This window comes from Acanthochromis polyacanthus, chromosome 6, assembly GCF_021347895.1.
Source record: "Acanthochromis polyacanthus isolate Apoly-LR-REF ecotype Palm Island chromosome 6, KAUST_Apoly_ChrSc, whole genome shotgun sequence".
NCBI lineage: Eukaryota > Metazoa > Chordata > Actinopteri > Pomacentridae > Acanthochromis > Acanthochromis polyacanthus.
In genome coordinates, this window is record NC_067118.1 from 9,651,629 (window position 1) to 9,678,673 (window position 27,045).

Below are 27,045 nucleotides of genomic sequence, written 5' to 3' on the forward strand. Positions count from 1 at the left end.
TGCGGCAAATGTTCCCCTTCAGAACGCTACATTAAAACTCTACGTTATTGGCCCGACTCTGATGGATGAATTTGCAGTACACTACCCACTGAGCATCCGACAAAATCACAGTCGTGGTCTTGGTTGTGATGAAACTTGAGGCTTTTTCGCTGCTGTTTGGTGTCTCGGTCGTAGTTGTAGAGCCGCCTCTTGTCATCAGTGATGATCCTGAACATGCTGGGTCAGCTTGACACCGAGTTTGATGTTTGCTCAAGTTTAATTTCCAATGTGAAATTATAAATATCCATCTTCAAACACCCAGAATAGAACTTCTTGGGAGTGTTTCAAATGTGGCAGGAGCACTGGGAGCAGAGTATCGCTGCACAAGAACACTACTTTAAAGGGAACAGCAGCTAAAATTAATTCAGGTATGGTTTTTGCTTCTTGACTGCATCTCTTTAAAAATCAACTAAGAAAAGCAACCCCATAATGACATTTTTGGTTTTGGTACAACTGTAATAAGTTAATATTTGTTGAGTATACATAAAGGTGTAGTTTTGGTTAAGTGTTTTTGCTAAATTTTTCATGTTATAGGTGCTATGTTTGTCAAGTTTTTAAATCCAATCTAAGTAGTTTTTAGCAAAATTTCCAGCAAATCTGTAACAGAAACAGCAAAGTAATGCATTAAGCGTTTTACTACTTCGATGAGAAGGTCATGCATGGTGGTTAAATTTAAATGTGGTTTTTGCCTTTAGTAGGCACAGATTCTGAACTTTTTGATGGCACCAACATGTAATTTGGTGACAAATATGAAGCACTATGAAGGTGGATTGTTTGTTACATAGCTATGATTTTTAAAAAAAATCTCGAACACTGTTGGCCTAAAAAAACAAACTAATTTTCATTATAGTGGCACCAAACCATCCTAATCAGTGTTTCAGTTTATTTTGTCAGCAAAGCATAATAAATTACTGAAAAACTCTTCTTCAATTGCTTGTTTTGAGTTACTAAACTTTAGGTTTGCACTCACAAAAGACAAAAGCAGGAACCAAAGAATTTCTGGCCCTTTTTCTGCTTTAAAGTGATTTGGTTATCAAAACATTTGCAGATTACATCTTTGCGGTTTTCTCTCCAGTCAAAGCCACATCAGCCAGAACTCATCTGCAGCTTTAACAACGCTGCTTTTCAGTGAGTGCGATACCCTCCACATTTTCTGAATGGCATCCTGGTCACGAGGAGTGGATTGTTTCCTGTTTGTTTTCACCTTGTGAGGAATTTACTGACAATAAAACATGTGCCAGTAATCTCAGTAAGTCGTCGACCCGGTCGGAGATTAAATGAGATTAAAAAGCGTCTAACAAATCGCTTTTAAACAGTCCCTTTTTTTGTGTTGTTGGAGAAAAACATGCATGTTTAACGATGTGCTGGTTGGAGGCCAGACATCCGCTCATGCTGTTTTCATTGTCTCATCGCTTTCTGAGCCGAGTCCAAGCTCTGGGTCAGAAGAAATGAGGATAGAAGGATTGTTTCTGAATTACAGGCTCGCAGCGATGGCCAGAATTCGGGCTGTAAAATATTTAGGTTTCGCTGAAGATCCGCTCGATGAATCTTTTAGTGTTTGCATGCGGCTTTTTTCTTTCCTAATTTGAGAAGAAATGACGTTCGCTTCGTGCCTCTTCCAGATTGTCTGCTGATGTCATGTTGCAGTTTGTTGTTATTGGCTGTTGCAGACAAACACCATATATCATGTAAAAGTCCACAAAGGCCTCCAGAAACCATGAGCTCATGTTTGAAACTCTGTCATTGATTAGTTTCCTGAGAAACTGATGCAACGAGAGGAATCGAGGTCAAGATGTGTTTCAAATACTTCAACTTTTACAACACACAGTTTGAAACAAACAGGACCAACGAGGCTGTTGTGTGATTTATGCTTTATTCTTCATTGGTGACTACATTACCCACAATGCATCTCAAACACTAATGGTCTAGGTGGGAGATTCAGGTGTTTATACAGTCAGAGGCTAATATAGGTTTAAACTGCTAGCCTCAAGCAGATTTCACAGATAAAAGTCTTCTGAAACACATTAAGCAGACCGAAATGTCATATTTTCATCGTGTGTCGTGTTCTTTTAATCATGCACGACCTTTTCATCAAAGTAGTGAAAGGGGACATGCTTTGTTTTGTGTCTTCTGTTACAGATTTTTCTTGGAAATTGAGCTAAAAATGTAGTTAGATTTGATGCAAACACCATATATCATGTAAAAATTCTCAAAGGCCTCCAGAAACCATGAGCTCATGTCTGAAACTGTCACTGATTAGTTTCCTACAGAAACTGTTTGTAGCGAGAGGATTCGAGGTCAAGTTTTACAATAGACAGTTTAAAACAAATGGGATCGACGCTGCTTTTGTGTGATTTATTCTGTGATTTATTCTTTACTGGTGACTACTTTACCCACAATGCATCTCTAATGGTTCAGGTGGGAGACTGAGGTGTTTATACAGGTAGAGGCTAATATAGGTGTAACCTGCTAGCCTCAAGCAGAGATTTCACATATTTAATGTTCTGTAGCACTTGTAAGCACAACAATGTGTAAAATCTGAGGAGTCTCTTACAGAAATATTTGTTCGGGTCGTAGCTGAACACAAAATTCAGAAGAGAAAACATTTGATCTGTGTGATAGCTAAACGTCTTCTATAACACATTAAGGAAACACAAATGTGGTATTTTCATCATGTCTTGTGTTCTTTTAATCATACACGACCTTTTCATCAAAGTAGTGAAAGGAGACATGCTTTACTTTGCCTTTTCGGTTACAGATTTTTCTTGGAAATTTAGCTAAAAATTTAGTTAGATTTGAATAGAAACTTGACAAATATTGCACCTATGTTGATAACTTCACTCATAATTCAGCCAGATGTATCAAATGAGTGTATTTGAAGGGCCATAAATAACTAGAAGCTGCATTCTGGGGTTGATTTTCTTAAAGTACATTTTTATGAGATGCAATCGACAAGGAAAAGCCATACCTGATTTAATTTCAACAGAAGACAAAAAAAAGACACATTTTTCTTTCATTTATGTTCAGAAAATGAACGCATTCATAGGTTTTTAGATGGCCATGATTATTATGAACAGTAAAGGCTTAAAAAACCTGCATGAGGTCAATAAGAAAAGACTGGTTTACACCATAAATATGATGAAATATAAAATAAATGTCCATTAAGACAGCAGAACACTTTTACGTGTAGGTTTGCATAAATTAACGCTGCACTTTTCTGTCTTTTTAAACATGGAGGGAGCAGACATCTTGTTGGAATTAACTTTTTGAAACTGTCAGTGTGAACAGACAAGTTTGAGGTTGTGGCTTCAGGAAGGATGATTAAAATGTAATATTAAAATAATTAAATATAATATTCGCTCAGCGTCTCTGCAGTGTTACCCTGCTAGCAAGCTTTAGCTGCCAGAAACTTTGGGTGGAACTTGTTCTTGTTGATGCAGACGGTTACATCAACAGAAACAGTCGAACTGAGGAAAAGTTATTCTAAACTGAAAGTTGTGGAAAATATGAACTGGGATAAATATAAAGTCCTGTTCAACATCGGGAGCCAAAGACTTCCAAATGTTTCCCAGTCTTGTTATATGGGTGATTGCAGAACTGGAGGACACTTTGGCTTCAAAATCTTTGACAAATATTGCTCTGTGTAAACACTGCCTGAGTCATTCCATGTCAATTCAACAAATGCTTGTTGCACCACTTTCTCAGATCCTCCCAAAATTTTTTTTGGGCTTTATTTGGGTAATTTTATGAACAAATGCAAAGTATTATGGTTATAAACATACAGTATAAGCAGTAATGATCTAATCTAATACCCATAGTCAGTCCAAACTTAATCCTCGCCTATGATTTTAGGGTTTTAAACTACTAAAAAAAGCAATTTATACTCCTTTTACATGGTCAGAATTTTTTCCCCTTCCAAAACTTTTACCCTTCTGGTGAGAAAAGTATAGAAATGAATGAAAATAAAAAAATACTGGACTGTGGAATTTCCCAAAATATCCTTATTATTTCATGGGCGACTTTATTTTGGGTTTTTCATGCCTCTATTTTAGGACTTATTCTTGTGAAAAGACATTGAAAGAATGAATTTTCTTCTTTACTAATGAAAGTTGCATAAGGTAAAAGTTTTAAAACATTAAAATAAAGCTTATTTATTGATTTATAGGCTGTTGAACTCAGGTGTAGACCCAAAATAGCCTAACTTTAGGCATTAAAAAGTGCATGTGGGATACATGGTACGCGGTTCAAATTTTTTTTGGAGGAACTAGTATGTGTGAAGTATGTGTGAACTTACTTTCATATTTGTTTCTTGTGCCAAAGATGAGCAACTGCTGAATCAATTTACTATACATTTTGATCCTCGTTTTTGTTTTTAGGAACCATTTACATGACCAACTAAAGATGAAAGATGAATCTGAAGCATCAGCATCGTAGTATAAGTTACAAAGGGCATATCTGAAGTTAATTATTATATAGACATTGTTTTTTCTTTCATACAGTAACTGAATAAGAAGAAATGGCATCACTCCCAGACTGCATTCTCAGGACAGCCTCGGTATCGTATTTGACTTATCAGCTGAATTTGAAGATTTGCAAGTGAAATTCATGCACCCAAAAGGTCCCAGCAAGAAGTTCACATGGCCTAGAAAGGATGACGTAGTGTGGGTGCCTACAGCCCACATCCTCTGTCCAATCACTGCTCCTTCAACACGCCGTGGTGGACAGTACCACATATCTGGTGCAGATGATGGCCTGATTTCAGAGAAATTCAAGCAGTTCAAAGGACAGAAATAGTGGTGTGATAAGTTGGGGACAAATTACATGTTTTACATGGGACCTAAGGCAATATAACTCATTTTAACTGCAATATATTAGTTAGAATTCCTAAAAAAACGCCTATAAAACATAGTGCATTTCTTGGTTAAATTGGCCATGAAGGATTCAAGAAACAATGTTGATACTTCAGATATCAATTATTCGGATGTTTATTGTTATACAGACAAAGTTTCATGTTTCTACTCCATGTCCCACATTGGTTTCTGTGCCAATATATGTATGGTGTTTTTCAGTCTGTTTCATAAATAGGCATCGTTTTGAGGTCTAAGGAGACTAGCTAGCTCTTGGATATTTTTAGGTTAGAGAGAACTTTTAAGGTACTTTGAGATTTTTATAACATATGAACCTTGTTACTTATTAAAATTTGTGAAAAAAATGCCTAAATTCTTGAAAAATGCCATTTTCGCCAAATTTTTAAATTGCCCTGTACCACAGAGAAATGGGTATATTCATTCCAAATTTTTTTTTCCTGCTCTATTGTTAAGGTGTTTGAACCCTTCAGATCACTTGTAAGTCTATATCATCAGTCAGTTCCCAGTATTATCTTCCTAAATCAAGCCTTTCTACCTAACATATCAATTTCCGAGTGGAAAAATAGGGATTTAAATATTTTATAACTTAGCAAATAGCAATCATATGATGTTAAAACTTTGCAAGTAATCTATTCTTATGTTGGGATAGTTAAAAAAAAAAGTTTGGAGATGATCAGAGGAGGTCATGCAACAAAATTTCCTCAGATTTGTTGAAATGAGATGGAATGACTCGCCTGCAGTTAAGCTGAAAACTCATGGAATTTTTGTCACATGACTCATGGTCAAAGCTGAGTCACTGATGCCTTAAAGGTTGTGCAGAAGATCACAGAATTTTTAGTTTTTTACAGAATCTGGTTCGTGTCAATCATTTATTTTTGGCGATTTAAAAAAAAAAATGAAACGTGTAGAATAAAGTGATGTTGGGTAAATGTCTTTAATTGGTATTTTAGGCTTAGACCAAAAGATTCTTTGTGTTTTACCAGCTTCTGGCTCTGATAAATGGTGTAATTTTGGTCGGTTTGATCTGCCTTTCAAAGCCTTCAGCAGGTTTTGAGGTTTAAAGTGAGCTCAGAGGAACGTTCAACCTTCAGCAGATGAAGATAAAAACATCCTTCGAGAGTCAAACTGACGCTCAAACCTTTAGCCCGGTTTCTAGCAGAGGTGGATTTTAAACACCAACATGTCGCCAAGCTGCTGTAAATGTGTTGCCTAGTTTTGCTAATTGTTGGTGGATTTGTTGGTCGATTCGTGGAGCTGGAAGAGTTCAGACATGGAACTGGGAGAATCTGTAGCTGAATGTGTCGCGTTTGGACCGGCGTCGGTGAGGAGCGTCCTGAGGAATGAGCTCAGATAAATGTGGTTCCACTCTGCGTTACATTTATGGTCTCGTGTTCGATTGAAGTTTTGCGAGCTCCCCCTCCGTCCCAGTGCAACTTTCAGATAGCGTATCCGAGCTGCATTACATCACGGGCGGCCGAGCCAGCGACTTATTGGAGGGTAATGGGCAGAGTAAGTGCAGGCGGCTCTAATCGCTCACAGATGTTGGGAACGCCTCGGTGTCCCGCTGTCAGACGCTGTTTGGGCTTTATTACCAGGAGGAAACGTGGCGCAGAGTAAGTGTTTAATTTGGCTATTGGTTCTGTTAACTGGTTCTGGTTATTAAATCCTTTATTAGCGGTCGCAGTCCAGCAGGGAGCGGCAGAGTCGGAGCGATTAGCCGACTAATTGGTTCGTTGGACGACAAAGCGACAAACCAGAAAAGTTACACAGGATTTTACTGCAAAACATGTTCTGTCGGTTAGTAAGTCAAAAAATGCTGAGATTAAGCATGACGATCTTCAAACAAACCGGATTTATTGTCTTTTTCAGAATCTGGTCAGTGAAAACAGCTTATTTTGTGGCAAGTTATTAAATAAAACATTAAGAATGAAGAAAATTAAATGAAATATCTTAAATTTTTGGCTCAGATTTGGTTGATATAGCTAAAATGCTTCGTTCAAAGACAGTCAGAAAGTTGAAAACCCAACAATTCATCCAGTTTTTAAAGTTTCCTGCAATGATAGTTGGTTTAATTTTGGCTAAAACTAACTCCTCAAGTCTTATTTTTATCTTAAATTTAGTTGTTTGTCCCAGTAAAACTAAAGGTTCCACATTAGTTCAAAAAAAGTTGAAAATCTTGCGGTTCTTCAATTGCCTTCAAACACACCACTTTTATTGTCTTTTAGAGAATCAGCAGTTTTTGTGTTTTTTGGGGGCAAATTATTTAATGGTACATGAAGAATGAAATGATTCTAATTCAGTATTTTGATTTTTTTTTTTGCTCACATTTGGTTGATTTAGGTGAAATGATTAGTTCAAGCACAGTCAGAAAGTTGAAAACTTAACGAGAAGTGTATGTCTGCAGCCGGATGCTGCACGAATACGACCCGCACGAATACGACCCACATGAATACGACCCGCATGAATACGACCCTACACTTCCGGTAAGTTTAGAGCACTTTTTAAATAGAGCGCCACTTACCGGAGGCTGCATGAATACGCCCACACGAATACGGCCCTACCGCAATTTACATTTTAAATTAGTGATTTCACTCAAAATATACTTACAACACAAAAGGATTATTCAAGGAGAATATTGGCTTGAAATGTTACAAATAAAATATATTTTATTAAATAAGTGAAATATGTACAGTTTATCAGATAAATCAGTGCTATATCTACTTATGCTTATTAATGTCTGTGTCTCTGTCAGGAGGAAGTGAGATCAGACGTTTTGCAGCGGGAGTCATAGACTTCACTTACTTTTGTGTGTGTGTGCAGCTTTTATTTTTATGTCATATTATCATGTAACATAAATATATATCTGTCTTAAGAGTTGCCCTTGCGTTTTGTCTCTTTCCTATTAGATCTAGACTCCACAAAGGCCATTACAGATGATTCCATTAATATTTTATCTTAATAAAAAGAATATTTTCAAAACTTGTGACATTGTAATAAGAACATGATGTAGTACTTTGTGTGGTCCAGAAAGAGCAGCCTCCGGCTCTGTAGAAAAACTTACAGGGGTTAAAATGAACGGGAAATTCTCCTTGAATAATCCTTTTGTGTTGTAAGTATATTTTGAATGAAATCGCCAATATAAAACGTAAATTGCGGTAGGGCCGTATTCGTGCGGGCGTATTCGTGCCGCTTTCGGTAAGTGGCGCTCTCTTTAAAAAGTGCTCTAAACTTACCGGAAGTGTAGAGCCGTATTCATGCGGGGATTATTCGTGCGGGTCGTATTCGTACAGCATCCGGCTGCAGACACATATTATTGAACTTAACACTTTGTCCAAGTTTAACAGTTTGTTGCGATGACAGTTGGTCTAATTTTGGCCGTTTCTCATAAATATTAACATTCTTTACAAGACTGCAGATGAGTTTTGGGGTTGTAGTCATGCAATGTTTTGTATTGCTGTCATTTGTGCTTCCTCATTTTGCTTTAAAATTAAACATTACTGTCCTCAAACACCAGTTTTATCGTCTTCTACAGAATCTAGTCACTGCCAGCAGTTTATTTTTGGCAAATTATTAAACAAGGCATTAAGAATAAAGTGTTTTAAATGAAATATCTTTAATTTTTGGCTCAGATTTGGTTTATGTAGCTGGAATGATTAGTTCAAGGACAAGAACGTTGAAAACTCAACAATTCATTCAGTTTTTACAGTATTCTTGCCATGATAGTTGGTTTAATTTTGGTTTGGAGGGCTCTGCATTGTTTTAACTTCTCCAGTTAGTTCCAGTTAGTTAAATGCAGAAGTGTAGCCTTTACTACATATGAATGTAAAGTATAATATTAAGTCCTTAAACTGCAACCTGCACATTCTGTCAGTGCAGTAATGCTGAAATTACTCAGAAATGAACCGGATGTTCTGCAGTTTCAATTCAAACTAAAAACCTCTCAAAGCTCCAAGCTGTAATAAAGTTTATGTGATTATTTTGGGGCGTTTCGGACAGTTTATTTCTGAAACTCAACCAAATACATTATAAACCATGTAGACATTTTTTGATATTTTGTGAAATAAATGCTTAATGTAAGTGTAATATTATATCGTGTTTGACCGATTGGAGGTAAATGAAAGAAGAAGAGGAAACTCACAGGAGGAAATAACAGAGAGTGGAACTGACACGTAATTCAAATGAAATAATAATACAGGCACACAATGATGCCACAGAATGAAAGAATAATTCCTGCTTTTTGTTTTTCAGGAATGTTTTTCCTCCTTCAGTTCAGCAGAATCGCTGTATGTCGATAATACTGTGAGTTTCTACGAGATTTCACTGATTCATGCTTAAATAATAGAACAAAAAAGGGTCAAACAGGTTCAAGGATGGTTTAAATATCCTTACATGAGTCTTTAAAACATAATATAGCAACAGAGCTGCAAACATTATTTTTATTACATTTTCTTGTTTTTTTTTTTGTGTGTGTTTTAGTCAATAAAAAGTAAAAAAAATAAAAAATGGCGAGAAAATATCCTGAAATGTCTAAATCCAAAGATATTTAGTCTGCAGTGACACTAAAACAGAAAAGATTCACACCGGAGAAGATGAAGAGCTTTAAATTTGGCTAAACAATTAATTAAATATGAAATATTGTGAGTTATTCTGCGATTCCCAATAGTTAATAGGAAAATAGTAAAACAAAAAAAAGGGTCAAATAGGTCATTAGCTGCAGCTTTAAAACAGAACAGAGCAGTAGAACTGCAAATAAGGGTTCATTTTCTAATGTTTTGTAGTTGGTGTATTTGTTATAGTTGATAAAAAGTCAGAAAATGTTGACAAAATGATCTTCAAATGTCTAAAAATGAAGACATTTACTATGCAGTGACACAAATCAGGAAGTGATTCACACTGGAGAGATTCAATTTTGGCTAAACAATGAAATAAATATAAAATAGTTTGAGCCATTCTTTGATTTTCACACCTAATAGTTAAATAATAAAGCAAGAAAAAGGTTCAAACAGGTGACAGAATAGTGAAAAGATTCATTAGCTGCAGCTTTAAGACAGAACGTAGCAGTAGAACAGCAGAAATTGGATCATTTTCTCATGTTTTACATGATTAAAAGTCAGAAAATGGTGAGAAAATGATCTTAAAATGCCTAAAACCAAAGATACTTAGTCTGCAGTGACAGAAAACCGAAACAGATTCACACTGAAGAAGCTGCAGAGATGTAAATTCAATTGAACAATTACTAGATTAAAGGACGGCTACAGATTTGTTTTTTCTCTGTTTTTGTCTGCATCGACTCCACTTTTGGTTTCTTGAGGCAACATGTGGTTTTACGGAGCAGAAGACTTTTTTTCCTGCCCTCAACGTCGGCCTGCCTGTGAAATATCACTTTATTGGGTCGTAGGTCGCAGCTTTTACAGGGAGGGAAGAGCGACGGGGCGATAATTCAGCGGGTTTGAAGTGTGCTGGGGGTTTTCAGACGGTCAGAACCCCCTCCATCGTCTCCAGCAGCACTTTGAAGATGCGTTAGGACTCCTTCTTATCGGGGTCGGCTGCATGCAGGTGTAGTTTCCATGGTTATACACCAAAAGCACCGCCGGAGCCGCATAAGCACAGCCACATATTCTGCGGTTTCCCCACGGAGTCGACACGACGGAGCTCCCAGCAGGAGGCGAGTCGCTGAGAGCATCACCTTCCTCATCCTCTTCATCGGTGTTTCCACGCACACAAAGCAGATTCACATCAAAGGAACGCTCCGCAGCGCCGTCCCTGCAGCTCTTTGTTTCCTCCTCGGCAGCTTCTGGTGATCGTCTGAAGCCTCCATCTTCACACCAGCTCCAGAGGAACCCTCCCAGCCGAGGAATCTGCGGCCGCACAAACACTGAAGCTGGCAAAACACACCGCTTCAGCCGCCACAGCTGCAACAAACATCCAATTCATGAGGCAGCGCCAGAGAAAATATGGCCTGGAATGTAGCTTTAATCAATTCAAGCTAACCGGGTCGCTGCCACGTCCTGTTTGGCCAAAAAAGGATTAAATGGTCACAGTTTTTGTTGGGTTTATAATGCTGGAGCAGACTGTTGCGTTCAGGGTCTAGTCTATGTGTAGAATATTAGAATTTATCATTTAGTTTGCAGGATTATTAAAGTAATTCTTTTTCAACTTCTTATTTCTGAGATGTAAACAAGTCTTAAATGTCTCAAAAAATATTGAGAAAATGATCTTCCAATGTCTAAAACCAAGCATATTTAGTCTACAAAGACATTTGCAGGAATTATTAAAGAAATTCTGATTCAGATTCTCATTTCTGAGTAATAAATGAATTTTAAATGTACATTTAGGTTTAGGAGGCTTTGATTAAAAATCAAAAATTAGTGAGAAAATGATCTTCAAACGTCTTCCAGTGTCTATGACCAAACATACTTAGTCTGCCAACACATTTCCAGGAATTATTTAAGTGATTCTGATTCAGATTTTTATTTGTGAGTCTTAAATGTTCATTAATGGTTTAGGAGGCTTTAGGAAGCTAGATTATCATAAAAAAAAACCCTGAAACTTCCAAGTTAGTTCAAAAAAGTTAGAAATGGAACAATTCTTCCAGTTTTACAATTTCTTGCCGGTGTAATTGGCTGAATTTTGGCAAAATAACAGCAAAAGACATGGATATACTTTTGAGTTTGACCTTCAAACATGTAACAACAAATTATGGTAATTTTCTTTATGTTTGAGAAAATGATCTTCAAATGTCTTCCAATGTCTAAAATGGAACATATTTAGTCTACCAAGACATTTGCGGAAATTATTTAAGTAATTCTGTTTCAGATTCTTATTTCTGAGTCTTAAATGCACTTTTAGGTTTTGACTTTTGCTTCCTCACTACCTAAAATGTAGTTGTTTTTTCCAATAGAACCAAAAGTTCAACATGAGTAGTTCAAAGAAATGCGTCCTGTGATGATCGGTTTGAGGTTTCGGTGTCATTCAGGTTGTTGAACAGAGTTTCCTTTGTACAGAGCTGCAGTTTATTTTCATTCTTTCCTTAAAACAAGTTGTTGATGAGCTGTACGTGCCCTCCCCCGTCCCGGCAGCCTCCCACAAGGTGCTCAGTGAACTTCAGTGTTTTCTCACCGACTTCCTGTTTCTGAAGCGCCTCAGAAAACATCGACTCCTCCCTTTGGATCTGAGCAGATTCCTTCAGAGGCTTAAACACGGATCTCGTATATAAACCTCCACATTATCAGAGTCAGAAATAGTTTGTCCTCTTGGCCAGCTTCGGGAAAAGGATGTGGACGATGAGCCTGGAGGGCTGCTGAACAGATGTGTCCAGATGTGGAGGAGCTGGTTGATCTCCGTCCGGCTTCATGTCGGCGATGAAGAGAAGAACTTCACGTGAAGTTGTTAATGAATCGCAAACATCCTCCTGAGACTCATGAGAATTTAATATGATGGGAGACGAAACGGTGGAAATAAAGTTGTTGCCACAGCAGAAAAGTTACTGAGAGCGATTTACAGACAAGCAGGGGAGAACAAAAAGATGTGAATAATTCAAGGGAAGCCTCAGTGTGTGAAGAAATAAGAGGAAAATTAAAATATATAAGCATCTCGTTGAAAAAGTTTAGTCACTAGGCAGCTCGGGGTCACCCAGGCAATTCTGTTTTGACTCTTTTATTCATGTGCTAACATAACTGCACAAGGGTTTTCTAATCATCAATGAGCCTTTCAACACCATTAGCTAACACAATGTAGCATTAGAACACAGGAGTGATGGTTGCTGGAAATGTTCCTCTGTACCCCTATGGAGATATTTCATTAAAAATCAGCTGTTTGCAGCTAGAATAGTCATTTACCACATTAACTATGTCTAGACTGTATTTCTGATGAATTTAAAGTTATCTTCATCGAATGGTAGTGTATGTTTGGTAATGTTAGCTTTTTTAATTGTCTTCAAGCTTGTTGTCTTTTAATTCAATTCAATTCAATTTTATTTATATAGCGTCAATTACAGTCAAATTGTCTCAAGACACTTTACAGAACCCATATGCCTGACCCCCAGAGCAAGCCCAAAGGCGACAGTGGCAAGGAAAACACCCTTTTAACAGGGAAGAAACCTCGAGCAGAACCCGGCTCTATATAGGGGGGACCCATCTGCCTGCTGGCCGGGCGGGTTGAGAAGGACAGAGGAGGGCAAGGGGGAGGGATGGGAGAAGAGGGAGGGGTGGGAAAGCAAGGAAAACACAACACACATTTGGATACATGTATGACAAGATATGTGACACAAACAAAGTATAAGCTAACATTGAAAACTGACTCATAGTTTATTCTTATGATGTACGGCTCTGACATAAAACATACTCCATATATAGCTAGCAGTAAAATTCAAACAGTATGTAGATTAGCATAACAAGTATAGTGAAGGCGATGCAGAGTTGACTGGTGGAAAAGGGGAGCTGGAAGTGGAATCTTTTTGCTGCAAATAGTTCATTTTTGGCAAATCATCAAATGAGACACATGGAATGAAGTGATTTTGATTTAATATCTTGGTTTTTAGCTTTAATTTGGTTTAAACTGACACTTTTAAGTCACGTATGATTAGTTCAAGGACCGTCAGAAAGCTGAAAATCCCACCGTTCTTACCGTTTATGGACTTTCTTGTCATGATGATTGGTTTTATTTTAGCGATTCTTCAGAAATCTATGTTTGAGACCTGCTGCTGACTTTTGGGGTAGTTGTAGTCATACGGTTCTTACATTCTTCTAATTTCTTCTCGTTCCCTCTCTTGTGATCAGAAATGTTCTGCGGTTACTCTGAATGAATATTAACGGTAATTCTTCCTACTGTTGAGTACGTCAGCCTTCATACCTGCACATGTTGAAGATATTCATGGTTCTTATTACAGATTTACTTTATCCTTGTTGTTTTACATTTCTTTGCAGTTTTGTCTGTGTTTTGTTGTTTTTTGTAGTTTTTGGTGTTGTATTTTTCTGTGTCTCTGCAGTTTTTTTTAATGTCTTTTTGTGGTAGTTCTGTTTCTGTCATTGTTTTGCATCTATTTGTGGTCATTTTGTGGTACTTTTGTGTTTATTGTGGTAGTTTTGTGTTTATTGTGGTAGTTTTGTGACCGTTTCTGTTCATTTTGCATTCATTTTGTGTCTCTGTGGTCATTTTGTGACAATTTGTTGTTTGGTCATTTTATAATTTTGTGTCTGTTTGTGGTCATTTTGTTTCTATTTGTGGTCATTTTGTAACTTTTCGTGGTCATTTTGTAACTTTTTAATGGTCATTTTTTGTCTCTTGTGGTCATTTTGTGTCTTTTTGTGGTCGTTTTGTGACCATTTGTGCTCAATTTGTTTCTCCTTGTCGTCATTTTGTGTCTTTATGGTTTTTAAGTTGTTTTGTGGGTGCTTTGTGTCTTTGTGCAGACAATATTTGGCATTTCTGATTGAAAACTTAATTTTCTAAAAAGAATTCCTAAAAAGTATGCTGAAAGTTCCTTCATGTGTCTCTATGTGACCGACCACGGTTAAACCTGAGCCAGAAATCCTGACTTAAGCCCAAAGTTATCTGTTTAACCTCAGAACCGTGTCTCACCTGTTTCTCTGTTCGACTCGCCTCGTGTCTTGTTCAGCTCCACATTTTTTCCAGACTTGTCAGGGTTCAGCAGTTTGATGTGAAAATGAGTCACCGTGGATCTGCAGCTCCACTCTTTGCTGACACACATGGAAACGAGATGCAGCCGTTCGTCTGGCGGGAGCTTCTGGTTTGAGTCTCGGCTGGAGGGGACACAACCTCTCTGGGTTTTCATTGCAGAGCTTTTATGATGGCAGAAATGAAACGGAGCGAACACTTTGAATTTTTTCACATGTGAGGGATTTGTTAAGGTCACCGTAGGTCTGGAACGAAGCTAGGAACAAAAGAAAAGCAGCACACAGCTGTACACCTGAACATTTTCATTATCGCACAGATGATTATGACTAACCCCGTTAGCTGTTTGATCTGAGAAACGAAACCAGATTTTCTTGAAGCTGAAATGTCTGAAATCTTGTCGTAGATGGCAAAAAAAAAAGTTTTTGAAGCTGGAAATGGTGGTTATTGGTTTATTTTCACCGTTTATTTGAGGAAATTTCATGTTTGTTGTCATATTCAGAGTCTAATAAGTCATTTCACTCATTTTCTGATGTTAAAATGGGCTTTTTTCAGTCCTCGCTAAGAGTTTCTGCTCTTTTAAACACCTGAATGACTTGCCAGATGTTTTAGTGCACATCAGCTGCTTTAAAAAAAAGTCAAATAAACCTAAAATGAATACATTTCTATCTGCAGAGCATCGGCCAACAATTTTTGTCTTAAATAATTGTGAAAAAAAAACATTTACAGTCACTCAGACCGACTATGAAGTCTCCAGTTTTGTCTGATAAATTTTTAAAGATTCCTACATCAGTGTCGCATATGACAAGAAAACAATGAAATTCTGACATTTGTGGCTCTTTTATGTGTCTTTGTGGTGTTTTGGGCCTTTTGGTGGTTGTTTTGTGTCAGTTTGTGATGTTCATGTGTTTTTGTGATTGATTTGTGCCTCTGTGGTAATTTTGTGTCGCATTGTGGTGTTTTGTTTCTCTATGAGGTTGTTTTGTGTCTCTTCAGGGAGCTTTGGTGTCTCTTTGTAGTCACTTTCTATCTCTAGTTTTGTGTCCATTTGTGGTTGTCGTTTTGTGTGATGTTTTTGTGTCCCTTCATGGTCGTTTTGTGTCTATTTGTAGTTTTTATGTGTGTCTTTAGTTGTTTTGTCTATTTGCTGTCATTTTGTGTATGCTTGTTGTTATTTTGCAGTTGTTTTGTGCCTCTATAAGGTTGTTTTGTGTCTCTTCAGGGTCCTTTAGTGTCTTTTTGCAGTTGTTTTCTGTGTCTTTGTGGTCAGTTTCTGTCTCTGTCCAGTTGTTTTGTGTCTGTGATTGTTTTGTGTCACTCTGGTCTTTGTGGTTGTTTTGTCTATTTGCAATTATTTTGTGTCCATTTGTGGCGATTTAAGTCATATTTGAAGTGGTTTAGTGCCTCTTTGCAGTTGTTTTGTGTCTGTGGTTATTTTCTGTCTCTTCGTGGTTGTTTTGTGTCTGTTTCTGATGGTTTGTGTCTCTTTGTCGTTGCTTTGCAGTTGTTTTGTCTGTTATTGCTGCAGTTCTGTGACTCTTTGTAGTTGTTTTATGTCTTTTTGTGGTTGTTTCACACTCCTAACAGTTTTTACTCGTATTTTTTGTTTATTTGTGATGATTTTGTGTATCTACGGTTGTTTTGTGTGTTTTTTTTAAATCATAATTTGCATCTCTTTGTACTTATATTATGTCCATTTCTCATGGTTGGTGTCTCTTTGCAGTTGTTTCGTCTCTATTTGTTGTTGCTTTACGTCCCTTATAGTTGTTTTGTGTCTCTTTGCAGACCATGTTTGACGTTTTTGCTTGTAAAAACTTTTAGCTGCCGGCTAATTTCTCCCAGCTTTAAATAGATCCCATCAGTGAAGCAGACCTCAGGCTTTAACCTCCTAATGAGGCTTCATGCAAATCACCACGAGGCTCCTGGAGGACCTCTAGAGGTTTTTATGGCCCCAGCTGTGGACCTGCACATCCCAGCCTTGCACTGCTCCGAGGTGGATTAGCCCTCCATCGTCACTTGGAGCTGCGAACATTAAACTGTCCGGACCTGAATGGACGTTTGTGCCCCATGAGGCAGATTTACGACTTTAATTCAGATGCTTCCTGCTCCAACAGCAGCGACAGACCATCTGCTGACACACCGCTGCTCCTCCAGTCTGAAATAACGGCTGTTTCAGTTATCGATCAGCCTTTTGGTCACTTTATCAATGAATCAGCACATCTGTAAAGTGGAAGCTAATGGAGGAAAATCTGTTTGTTAGAGTCCAAAAACAAAAGATCTTGAATTTAGTGTCACATATGACGAGGAAAAAAACCTTCAAATTCCCACATCTGAGAAGCCGAGACATGCTGGTGGTGGGTTTGTGTCTGTTAGTAGTCGGTTTGCATCTCTTTGTGGTTATTTTGTGATAGTTTCTACTTTATTTGTGATGGATTTGTGTCACTGTATGGTCATTTTTGTGTCTTTTTGTTGTAGTTCTGTGTTTATTTGTGGTGCTTTTGTGTCTCTTTGTGGTCTCTTTGTGGTTGTTTTGCAGATCTGTGTGTCGTTTCGCAGTTGTTTTGGGCCCTTTTTTCAGTCTTTTTGTGTCTCTTGTGGTCATTTGTGTCTTTGTGTGGTAGTTTTGGGTTTGTTTGTGGTTATTTTTGCGTATCTGTGCCCTTTTTGTGGCTGTTTTGCATCTCTTGTGTTAGTTTTGTGTCATTTTTCAGTCATTTGGTGTCTCTTTATGGTTGCTTTGTGTGTCTTTGTGGCCATTTTGTGCTTTTTTTGTGCTGTTTGTGGTCATTTTGTGTCTTTCTGTGTTAGTTTCATGTTTGTTTGTGGTTGTTTTGTGTCTCTTTGCAGTTGTTCTGTATCTTTTTGTGTTTGTTTTGTGTTGCTTCATGGTCATTGTGTGTGTTTTGTGATAGTTGTGTGAATTTATATGTGGTACTCTTGTGTCTCTTTATGGTTGTTTTATGTTTTTATGGTCATTTTGTGTCTTGTTGTGTTTATTTGTGGTTGTTTTGTGTCTCTTTGTGGTTGTTTTGTCTCTCTTTGCAGTAGTTTTGTGTCTCTGTGCTTGTTTTGTGTTTATATGTGGGGGTTTTGTATCTTTTTGGTAAAAAAAAATGTCCATCACTCCTTATGAACACCTAGAAACAGCCGATATTTAGCTACTTACTGCCTCTTTAATGTGAAGATCTGCTGATTTTTCTTCACAAGATCCCAAAAAATGCCAAACATTCTGTCAGTATAAAGCTTTTCTTTGCCCTATTTGACCCATTATAATGGATTCGTCATTGAAAGGGAGACTTCTTGCATTTTTTCCCCATTTGAAGCAAAAATATTAATCATTGTCTCATTTTGATATGTTGTAGTTTAACAGCTTCAGATTCCATCTATAAAACAATGTGCTAAAAGCAGGTTGACGGGTAATTTCTAAAAATATATTTATATGGGCAAGTATTTACTATATGAAGATAAAATTCCACAAACACTTGTATAAATATCCATAGTTTATTCTAAAAAAATTTTATAAATCAGGCAAATGAGAGCTGCTTGAGCAGAAATGGTTTTAAAAATGAGATGAAATGACCCTAAAGCTTCTCAGATTTGCAGATTTGCTGCTTATCTTTTATGATTAATTAGGATTTTATTTGGACAACATAAGACATTTGAAGACATTTTGGGCAATTTTCTGATGTTGCACCAACAAAGGAGTTTTCTTTTTTAAATTTATAACAATATATTTAGCATATTCTGTGTTTGTAAAACAGCCGTAAACTGTGTGCAGTGAATCAGTATCATGCTGTGTGTTGGAACTTCAATTATAACAAATTCAGGCAGCTAACAGAGAAAATAAGCGATTAGCTGGTTAGTACCTGCCGTCCTAAACGTGTCTGTGGATCAGCCGATGGATTAGTCGGCTACAGTCTGGTTTGTTGAGGTTTTCTTTTATTTTTTTGTCCTTTTGTTTTGCTGTTTGTCATCTCACGTAATGAGAACATGAGGAGCTTCGTGTTGTTTTTTTGTGTCCTCCACACCGAGCGGCCGGTTCAGATCCTCAGTCGAGGGAGAAAATGGATGTTGGAGGACGACAATAGGCCTTTTATGTGCAGAGTTCTGCTCGTTCTCTTGTGTTGCTGCAGGGAAACATGTGACCAACTCATTCAGGCTCCTGACCCTCTTAGAAGAAACGTCTGTGAGCTTTAATGTGTGATGAAGCCCTGAGAGACTTTTTATTCACGTGTTTCAGGTGACACGAGCAGAAAAGCTGCCGTTTGACTTGCTGGGCTTGTCTTTTGGCTCTTTACACTCAGAAACTGTTTTTGTGTGACTGATAACAAAACCTGTGATGGTCTTCAAGTGCTGCTTCTGTGCAAAAAAATCTTTTAAGAAGAAGATAAAATGAGAAAAAAGAAACAACAGAACAGTTATGGAGGTTAAGATGCAACTAAATGTACAAAAATACAAAAATGTTTGATTCCTTCCATGCATTTCCTCTTTTTCTTTCTTCACAATCTGTTTAACAAGAAAAGCACTCATAGCAGAACTCCTCCAAGGCTGATCAGTGTTCATATCATTGACGACAGATGAAATCTTTAATAAAAAATTACCTTGAAGTGTGTACGTTATGTACGGATACCGAATCACTTCACCTAAATATGTAGTGGGTGGCGGAAATTGATGGGACTCAGAAACACCTCCACAATTTAATCAATTGTTCCTTGTATCATTTCTGATGTCTGAAGTCCCGACAAGTCCACAGTAGGGCTGGACGATGAATTAATTCGATTATTTCGCCTTTTTAAAACCTGACGATTTGAAAATTTGCCAAATCGTAAAATCCAGCCGAGCTTCAATATATAACAATACAGATTCTTCTTCTGCTTTTCACGACTTGTGCACTGGCGTTTGCTTCCGCCTCTCATCTACTTCCGCCAAAACACTCACACCCCTGTCATGGCGGACAGAACAGCAGACGAAGAGTTGGTCGCAAGAAAAGGGCCTCATGTTACACCGATTATATGGAGGTGGTTCGGCTTTGACAAAACTACAGTCATATGCAAGGTTTGCAAAAGTACTGTGAAAACGACGAGTAGCAGCACAACTAACCTCTTGCAGCACCTCCGGCAGAGACATCCTAAAGAATGGGAAGAGTGCTGGCAGCTACGGGAGTGCAGCATGGCTAGCACTAGCCATAGCAAATAGACCACAAAGAAACAACAAAAATCGATTAAAATCGTAATCGTCCAAGATGACTGAAAAAATCGAGTTTTTATTTTTTTGTCATATCGCCCAGCCCTAGTCCTCAGTGGTGGATTTGTAGTAGGATCACAGTCATGTGATCATCAGCAATCAGCTGACATAGCGTTCACTTGTTGTCATGGTTACAGTGACACCGTGACGCTATCTGGCAATGATACAGACATCTTTGAATACATCCATGGTTCCAGACTATAAGCGGCATCACTGCCAAAATCTAGACAGACAGATGGATGGACAAAGGTGCGCCGATCATCACATAACTCCGCTGTTCCTTGGCAGAGTACAAATAATCTACGTTTGTGTAGATTCTCAGTCACTCAAATCATGACGGTCCTCAAATCCTCAGTAAAACTCTCCACCAGTCAGAACTGAAAAAGTTGTTTGAATAGGAGGTGGAACGTCTACAAAAACTGGCTAAAAAAGAAGCCTGGTTGAGCTTATCTGAAGTTCCAAGGGAATATTAATTTAAAAAGACAAATAAAGGGGCAACACAGCAGCCTGATGGTGGTTAAGAAGCAGCTACATCCCACATTTCCTCTTTAGATTTCACTCTCTTCACTTTTTGCAATTTTTTTCTGCAGCTTTATTAAATTTCTTATAAAAACTGTTGTAAAAGTTGATACTGGCAGCTGATTATTGTCCAAAACTGAACTGAACCTCTAAACTGAGTTTTCAGCCACATCGTAATGTTCAGAGTGTAAATATTTCCATAATATCCTCAGTCATCTTTTGTTCAACAATAATCCACAAAGAGTCAGTTTTGATGAAAAATAAACCAAAAATCTCAGAATTTACGACCCGTAACCAGAGAAAGTTTGGATTTTATCAGTTCCAGATGATTTTTCCTGCATCTTTATGACGTTTCTGAGCAACAGCTGTCCTAAAACTTCACTCTGGAAGCAGATTATTGACAAGAACAAGCTGAACTCACTCAGGTTGTAAATGTTTGCACAGTATTCTCAAATATCATGAACAATCCACAAATATTCAGGTTTAACTCATACTAAAATAGCAAATCTCAGGTTTGAGAAGCTGTAGCAAGTCAAAACTGACAGATTTTTTTTGCAAGAAACATTACAAAAGATGTAGGAAAAACACATTTTGCAAAAGTTTTGATCCTTTTTTAATCAGAAAATCCAAACTTTGTCTAATAATAGACAGCAAATCTCAGAATTTTAGAGCTGCAACCAGAGAAAGTTTGGATTTTCTGATTAAAAAGGATCAAAACTGTTGCAAAAAGCATTTTCCTGCAGCTTTATGATGGTTCAATTTTGACTAATAATAAACCATAACTCTCAGAAAAGTCCTCAAAAGTCACCTTTTGTTGAGTCAACAATCCACACAGAGTCAATTTGGACAATTATTACATCAAAACTCGGGTTTGAGACGCTGTAACCAGGGAAAGTTAGGATTTTCTGATTGAAAAAGGATCAAAACTTTTGCAAAATGTATGTTTTTCCTGCACAAATCTCAGAATTTAAGACGCATAACCAGAGAAATTTTGGATTTTTGCAGTTACAGATGACTTTTTCCTGCATCTTTATGATGTTTCTGAGCAACAACTGTCCTGAAACTTCTCTCTGGCAGCAGATTATTGTCTGAAACAAGCCAAACTCATCCTTTGAACAGAGTTTTCAGCCACTAGGTGGATTAGCGGCCGGCTGGGCAGCAGATGTGTCGGTCATAAGAGGATAAACTCTCAGTGCTTGTGATCTGGCTGATTTTTGATGTAAAGCTTCTGTCGTGTGTTTTCTTCTTCTTTTTTCTTTTGTTGTGGTTAATTCTGAATGCTGACCTGCAGTTTAGAGCCGGTGATTTAGAACAAAGCTCCTCTGATTTCTGGTATTTTGACGTGAATGTGGGACAAACTCAGCAAACCGCTCTGAGATGTGAACATGTGATGCCCCGAGGCGACGGATTCTGGAGTCCGGTTTGGTCGATTCAGGTCTCTTGTCGACTCAATTAGGGTCAGGAGGTTAAAAAGTCAACTTTCCCATCAGTTGGTGAGGCTGTGCTGCCTCCTATTAGCGCTTCATCTCGTTATCCGCCCACATTGTTGTTGTTGCTGTTGTTGCCGTGGCTCCCGGTCGTCGTGTCATCAGACTCGGTTCTGTCTCAGACGTGGCTTCATTAGCAGCTGATGAGTCACTGTGGGGTGAAAAGCTGCAGAGAAACTCTTGACTCTGCTGACGGTTCAGACTCAGACATCACTGCAGCACTCTGGAGATCATTTCACAGCTTTTACCAAACAAAACCAGAGAACATTTTCTGATTCCAGGTTGTGAATTGTGAGCATTTGCTGCTTTTCTCTGTTGTGCCTGACAGGAAGTTGAATATTCTGGATGGATATAGAAAAAACAGACTTTTAAAGAAGTTGCATTGAAATGTTAGACAGCATTTTTCTTAAACTTGATGATTATAAGCAGCAGTTCTGATAATCAGGCTATCATTGAGGCCACTTTCCACGTTCTCAGTTGCTTTTCTACATTTTGCTTGATGTGAAGCTGAATATTCTGAGTTTAAGACTGTTAGACAAGCTACATTTTTCTTATTTTCCAGGATGTTGATTGTGAAGATTTGCTGCGTTTCTTTGTTTTGTTTGACAGCAAATTGAATATTCTGGGTTTGGAACAGTTAGGCAGACAAAACAAGACCTTTACATGAGTCACACTGAGCTTATAGATGGTGTTTCTCTCAGATTTGTTGATTATTAGCAGCGATTCTGATAAATAAAGTATCATTAAAGATGTTTTCAGGCCAAAAAGAAGCGATTTCTTAAAACTTTCTGTGTTCTCAGTTGTGAAAATTTGCTGCTTTTCTTTGTTTTGTCTCATAGCAAGTTGAATATTCTGGGTCTGGCACTGATAGTAAAAGAAAAACAGACTTAAATGAATTACACTGGAATATTAGAAGGTGTTTTTCTAGAGCTTGATGGTTATAAGCAGCAGTTTTGATAATCTAACAGTCATTCAAGATATTTTTTTTCACACTTTCTAGATTCTCAGTTGTAAAGTTTTGTTCCTTTTCCTTGTTGGGGCAAAATGAGGCATTTTAACAGCAAATTATAAAATAGATTTTTCTCTGTGTTTCATTGACAGTGATTCTGATAGATGAATTAACATTAAAGGTGTTTTCAGGCCACAAAGAAGCGATTATTTACACTTTCTGGATTCTCAGTTATGAAAATTTGCTGTTTTTCTTTGTTTTGGCTCGTAGCAAATTGAATATTTTTTGAGTGTTAGCCAAAAAAACTCTCAGGGATTAAAAAAGGCATTTTTGTGAAACTTGATGATTATAATCAGCAGTTTTAATAATCCAATGATCATTGAAGTCATTTTTAGGCCAAAAAGCTCCTCACTCATTTTCCAGATTTCTGATGTTGATATTAGAGACTCAAATCGTAACTTTTCTTCAGCTGATTGTTTTCTGGATGAACTAATGTGTGCGTTCTACTCGCTAGCCTTATTAGCCTGAATGAAGTATAAATAATAAGCATGTTAAATCAGTTCAACCTGCTTATTACCTCTGCCAGGAGGTTATGTAATCATCGGAGTTTGTTTGTCTGTTTACAGCATAACTCAAAAAGTTATGGACGGATTTTCACCAAATTTTTACAGAATGCCCGGAAGAGCGGTCATCTCTCAATTGTACAGAGTCCTTCAAAAAAATCCTGGATCCAGACGGTGATCCGGATCACCTCCAAAATCTAATTACTTTTGCTCTTCCGGGCATTCTGTAAAAATTTGGTGAAAATCCGTCCATAACTTTTTGAGTTATGCTGTAAACAGACAGACAGACAGACAGACAGACAGATGGCCTGGCGGAGGTCTGCGCTCTCCGAGTGCTTTTCTAGTTCATCACTGAAATGATGAAAGCAGACTTTTAGTTCATCTGTTTGGATTTGAATCCTAATAAATGCCCATCAAGTGTTAAATGCATTAGTTTTATACATAAATTAAATTTTCCTGATGAAACTAGTACAGAATAGATCTTTATTGTCAAACGATAACGAAAGGCAGTTCAGCAGCTCCTTGGGTTAGAAGCAACAGCAAAAGAGCACAAAGCCAGAAAAAAAATAGAATGAAAATAAAATAAAAAGCTAAATAATAACACTTGAAATTGTCTGATTGATACAAATTTCATCCGATAATCTAACAAAAAGTCAGCCAGCCCTACATATATACAAAAACCAATCCTCAGTTTTCATGCTTAAGATTCATTTTTTAACATTTTTAGCATAAAAACATTCCAAAACCTTTACCTGAAACTTCATTTCTGTGCTGCAGCAAAAGAGGTAAAATGAAGAATCACTTTTTGTCTTTCAAGATGGACACGATGCAAAGCAGAATTCAATTTGAAAGCAGCAAAAGACACTGCAAACCATGTAAGAGTAAAAAAATCGGTGGATTTTTTTACTCTTACATGCTGAACAGTGAGTCTGTTACATGTTGGACAGCACCAACAGTCTCACTGCACAGACATAAAGATGATGACTGAGTGATGCTGATACGAGATTATAGATACTCTTTAAATGAACTAATGTCTGTATCCTACACAGTCACCTTATTAGCCTAAATGAAGTGTAAATAAACACAAAAAGCTCTTATTTTCTGTAAATTAAATCTTTTTAACATGGTGTAAAGAATCACAAAACAGGTGTGACTAAAAAATAATTTAAAAAACTGATTAAAAAGCAAAAACACACATTAAATCAGTCAGAATCAGGCTCTGTGGCTGCACCAACAGTCTCACTGCACACATTTCTGGGTGTATTTGTCATATTGGGGGTGAAACAGAAACACAACATTCACGGTTCGGTTGCTGCGTCGGGTCACGATCAATACCGGATTCGATATCTTTGTTTTTTGTTGTGTTTTTTTTCCCCAATCCAAACCATCGATGCTGCTGATCGGCTGCAGCCTCCTGCTCTGATTCCTCAGGAAGACAATCCTCTTAGCTCCGAGCTCTTTTCTTTCTAGGCCACGGCGGGTCCAGCCGACTGGCGGATATCCTCTGACTGTTGCGTCTCTTTGTCCGGCTCTCCTCCGACCTCCCCCTGTCGCTGTTTGGGGGCCGAGCCGGCAGCTGCAGGGTTAATGTCGAGCAGCAGCAGCAGCGGGGAGGAGGGGGCCGGTCCACAGCTGTTGTAGTAGGAGGGTCTACCGGAGAGGAAGCCAGCCTCAGTCGCCCTGAACAATGGGAGACATGGCAGCCTCTGCAGACTCACACTTCCAGCCCAGCAGCCCAAGGACAGGCCCGCTGTAGCTGCAGCCCAAAGGAAACCGGCTTCTTCCACCTTCTGGGCCGACGGGAGGACAGATAATCCTCCTCCACAGCCGGAGAAGCAGAAATGTAAAGCCGCCGTGGCCTCTCTCTTCTTTTTCCTTCCTTCTGGTGCCTTATTCTGCTGGGAGGAGATCTGAGAGGACTGAATGAAGGTGAGCTGACCCAGAAATTACCTCCTGACACTGGAGATGTGTGATGTGGCTCTCAGAGCTGACATGCTGCTTCCAGAGCTGGAAAAAAGGCGTTTTACCGTAGAGATGGTTGGTTGTTGTGTTTGAAATGCCAATATATTTGATTTATTGTCACATGTGACGTATAAAAACAGTAAATACTCACATTTTAGAGGCTTGAATCAATGGATTTTTGCATTTTTTGCTCTAAAAATTAGTCAGAACGACCAAAACAGTCGATGAAAATGATCACAGAACAAAGGTTTGGTTTCTTAGTAAGTTTGTTAGCTATTGATGATATAAATGTACTGTTTAAAATGATGAAAAATGGTGAAGAAATAAGCTTTTATGGTACAGATGTTCGTTTGTGGCGTTTACAACCTCAAGATGTTTGATTTGTCGCACGTGATGCATAAAAACAGTAAATCCTCACATTTAAAAGGTTTGACTCATAATATTTGTGGCTATTTGTTCTATAAATGACTTAAAATTATCAAAACAGTCGATGAAAGTGATTACAGACCAAAGGTTTGGTTTGTGATAAGGTTGTTAGCTACTGGCACAGTAAATTTACTGCATAAAATGGTGAAGAAATAGTATTTTACTATAGAGCTGGTGGCTTGTTGTGTTAAGATGCTTGGTTTGTTCTTCCATGCAACGTATAAAAACAGTAAATCACGGTGTTTTACTGTAGAGATGTTTGGCTGTAATGTTTAAAATCCTAAAATGTTTGCTCTATTGTCACATGTAACATATGAAACAGTGAATCCCACTTTGGAGATGTTTAACTCATCAGATTTACAGCTTCTTTGCTCTAAAATGAGGTAAAATGATCAAAACAGTCAATGAAACTGATTAGACAGATAGACATGGTTGGTTTTGGCATCCGATACCTCAAGATATTTGATGTATTTTCACATGTGACATATAAAAATGGTAAATCCTCACATTTTAGAGACTTGACTCATCAGATTTGCCGCTTTTTTTTTGCTCTAAAAATTTGTTAAAATGATGAAAATTGTCGATGAAACTGATTACAGACCAAAGGTTTGGTTCATGATCGTTTGCTAACTATTGATGCTATAAAATGGTGAAATAATGGATGTTTCGCTGTAGAGATGGTTGGTTTTGGCATCCTGAACCTCATAATAATTTGGTTTGTAGTTACATGTGACACATAAAAATACAAAATCCTCACATTTTTAGAAGCTTGACTCATCACATTTATGGCTTTCTGCTCTGAAAATGACTGAAAATAATCAAAGCAGTTAAGTTTGTAGACAAAAGGTTTTCTTCATAGTATGTTTGCTAACTACTGACAGTAAATGACTCTATAAAATGGTGAAGAAATGACGTTTTACGGTCGAGTTGTTTGGATATTTGGTTTATTGTCACACGTGACTCATAAAAACAGTAAATACTCACATTTTCAAACAACTCTGATAATGACTAAAACTAAAACAGTTTAAACTGATCACAGACCAAAGGTTTGGTTCATTATAAGTTTGTTCATGCTTGATGCTATAAAATTACTGTATAAAATGGTGAAGAGATCCAAAATCTCAAGATATTTGGTTTGTTGCCACATGTAACGTATAAAAACAGTAAATCCTCACATTTTGGAGGCATGACTCATCAGATTTGCAGCTATTTTGCTCTAAAAATGAGTTAAAATTATCAAAAGAGTCTATGAAACTGATTACAAACCATAGGTTGTGTTCATAATAACTTCACTAGCTATAAAATGGTGAAGAATTTGGATTTTACTGTAGGAATGGTGGCTTGTTGTGTCCAAA

The 27,045-nt window shown here is 37.7% G+C and overlaps 1 protein-coding gene across 2 annotated transcripts in view; it reads left to right on the forward strand.

Moving 5' to 3' along the window:
* Positions 1-27,045, forward strand: part of nckap5l (NCK-associated protein 5-like) — a 63,093-nt gene that overhangs the window by 3,286 nt on the left and 32,762 nt on the right. Inside the window, exon 1 of one of the 2 annotated variants that reach the window (XM_022202787.2) lies at positions 24,716-25,231. The exons of the other annotated variant lie outside the window; for it this stretch is intronic. The gene's annotated coding sequence lies outside the window, so the exon portion shown is untranslated. Of the gene's footprint in view, positions 1-24,715; positions 25,232-27,045 lie in introns of those variants that run through there. 2 annotated transcript variants of the gene reach the window in all.